This window comes from Lithobates pipiens, unplaced genomic scaffold (assembly GCF_037356315.1).
Source record: "Lithobates pipiens isolate NorthernLeopardFrog02 unplaced genomic scaffold, aLitPip1_a1.2 Scaffold_110, whole genome shotgun sequence".
NCBI lineage: Eukaryota > Metazoa > Chordata > Amphibia > Anura > Ranidae > Lithobates > Lithobates pipiens.
In genome coordinates, this window is record NW_027507697.1 from 947678 (window position 1) to 950929 (window position 3252).

At 44.6% G+C, this 3252-nt stretch overlaps 1 pseudogene; it reads left to right on the forward strand.

Annotated features, from left to right (window-relative positions):
• Window positions 1-322: 322 nt before the first annotated feature.
• On the forward strand, window positions 323-1339 carry LOC143961276 (C3a anaphylatoxin chemotactic receptor pseudogene; annotated as a pseudogene).
• Window positions 1340-3252: the final 1913 nt, after the last annotated feature.

Below are 3252 nucleotides of genomic sequence, written 5' to 3' on the forward strand. Positions count from 1 at the left end.
GGTACAGTGTAGCATGACCGCGCAATTGTCATTCAAAATGTGACAGCGCTGAAAGCTGAAAATTGGTCTGGGCAGGAAGGTGTTTAAGTGCCTGTATTGAAGTGGTTAAGATTATTAATGCATTTTTTTTTTGGCTGGCCCTCCACTTTAAGGGTCACCCTGCTGCAGTATATGTACGTGGGGTGATCCTTAAGCGGATATTACTAGGAGTTACATTATTTTCCTTACAATAATATGAAATTGATTAATAACCAGACAGATGAAGTAACTCTTGATGTCTTTACAGGTAAACAAGATGTTCAATGTCAGCAGTGAAATGGAACCAACCGTGATTTACAGCCCGAAGATGATCACCGTCCTGGTTTTATCTATCACCACTCTTGTGGGTCTCCCCGGCAATGCTCTGGTGCTTTGGGTTACTGGAGTGAAGATGGAGCGGACCGTGACCACTGTTTGGTTTGGGAACCTTGCTCTGGCCGATATCATGTGCTGCTTGTGTCTTCCATTCATTGTAGTGCAGTTCTTCTCCCAAGACTGGCTGTACGGACCTGTCATCTGCAAGATTTTACCCTTCATTGTTCCCCTTAACATGTACACCAGTGTCTTCACCCTGGTGGCTATCAGCATTGACCGATGGATTCTGGTTGTCCGTCCTGTGTGGGCCCGAAATCACCGAAGAATCAAAATGGCGTGGATGATATGCTTGGTTATTTGGATGTTGTCTTTCATGATGTGTCTGCCTACCGCCATCAACAAAAGATTTACTACTGACTATAACTACACCTCCTGTTATTCAGATTTTTACATGTTAAAGCCTATCAACCTTACACGTGCAATGTTTGGATTTCTGGTCCCTCTTATTATCATTTGTATCTGTTACATTCATCTGGCTTCTAAAGCACAAAATATCAGATTTTCTGAAGTAGGTAGAAAAACCATCAAGATGTCAATAAGTGTTATTGTCGTGTTTTTCATCACCTGGACCCCCTACCACATCATAGGAGTAACCGTGCTATACACTGTCAATGAGGTACTGTACATCCTGGACCTTCTCTCACTGTCTCTGGCCACCTTCAATAGTTGCGTCAACCCAATACTCTACGTCTTCATGGGGAGAAATATGAAGCAGAAGCTGAGACAGTCTATTGGCGAGATCATACAAAATATATTTAGGGAGAACTTATTATCTCCATCATGCAATGAGGACCAGCGCACCCCAGAAGAAGAAGAAGGACTCCCGATATTATGTATGAAATGGATTTGTAGATGTTTTAGCGCGTTTAGCTTTATTAGTGATTGTGGTCAACTGCCTGCTCAAAATCTTATCAGTGCATGTTAGGGTGGCCATACTGTATGCCCGGATTAAAAAAGAAAACGCGCAAGTGAAAGATATAGTTAAAAAAATGGTAAAATACGCACCTTAACTTCAACTAGACACGGAGGTGATGAAAATTGACATATGGAGGTACATCCAATTGAAATATTTTGTGGGGAAACTACCAACCCCAATTCGAATTCGGAGAAGATTATACTCCGATGGAGAGTCTGGTTATGAAGGGAAACTCAAAAAATAATATAGCACGACCAGGGCAGGACTTAGGGTGGTGGGGGCCCCTGGGCTTTAGTCACTTTCGAGCCCTACCATCTATACATTACCGTATTTATCGGCGTATAACACGCACCCCCAGTTTAGGAGGGAATTTTAAGGAAAAAACTTTTAGGAGGGAAGTTTAAGGGAAAAAAACTTACATTTAAATGCCCATCAATGCAGCCTTATCAGTGTCCATCTGCAGCCTTGCCCAGTGTCATTGCAGCCTTGTCAGTGTCATTTGCAGCCTTGTCAGTGTAGCCTTGTAATTTGCAGCCTTGCCCCAGGGTCATTTGCAGCCTTGTCATTGCAGTCTTGAAGTTTAGAAATGGTGCCGCCGAGATACAGAGTCCTGTGTAGCTTGGCGGCCCTGTGGTCCTCTTGGCGGCCCTCGGGTCCTCTTGGCGGCCCTCGGGTCCTCTTGGCGACTCTCGGGTCCTCTTGGCGACTCTCGGGTCCTCTCGGCGGCTCTCGGGTCCTCTCGGCGGCTCTCAGGTCCTCTCGGTGGCTCTCGGGGTCCTCTCGCAGTCCCGAGTGGAGCCGAGAGGACCCCGAGAGTACTCGGCTCGGTTCCGCACACAGTCCCGCCCTATGATGGACATAACAAAGGGACTGTGCGTTACATAGAATGCATTAAGGTGAAAAAACATTTACCTTTACAACCCCTTTAATGTAGCAAAGAGCTTAATTCCAAAAAAATGGCAGGAAACAGAAAGTCCTAAAATTCGGGATTGGATATTTGGAGTAAACAGGATACAAAAATTAGAGAGGGAGGAAGAATGGGAGGACGATTAGTTAGTAGAGGTAGAACGGAAGGATAAATGGAAAGAGTGGGATAAGTTTAAAAACTCCTGGAGATATGCGATTGAGATAACCCAATGAACTAGAAAATAAGACTGGAGAGAGGCGAGGAGAAAGGAGGATTAGGGAAGAAGATAAGAAAAGTAAGGGAAAGGAGATTGCTGACTGCCCTTATTGACGGAGACATAGGTGCACAGTGTGGGGGGGGGGGGCGGGAAAGGGAAAATTGGGTGTTTGAATAAAGATTGTTTGTCATTTTAATTGTTCTATTTTTTTTTGTATGATGAAAAATTATAAAATTAAATAAAGAAATTAACAAAGAAAAAGGTCATTCAAAACTGTGTTGGGTATAATGTGCATTTGTCTCAGTGCTATGCTGCTCAGTAATTAGAGTTGACTATAAATAAATATTACTTGGCTATATACTACTGGTTTCTTTATTGCAAAGATTTCAGTAAAGATACTCTGTTTACTACAATTGTGTCTACAGTAATTTTATTTACAAGGTGTCCCAGAGGGACCGAGTCTATGTGTGGGGTCGAGGGGCACAGTACAGAACCAAGCGAGCGGCTCCGTTGGGGTGGCGCTACATATATTTATAAGTGATTGCCTCCCGCTCACCGTCAAATGATGGATGAGCGGTGCGGCACTCGTTCTGGGACAATGTCATATGACATCATAACAGCACGGCCGTTCTCAAGTGCCCGCGGGGGTGCACAGCGCGACGATCTTGGCTGCTCCATGTTGCTAGGACATGGCGCGACCCCGATCTCAGTAAAGAGCCACAGCCGCAGCTCTTTAGCCATGTGATCGGCTGTGCCCAATCACAGCTGGTCACATGTAAACACGGAGATGCCAATAAT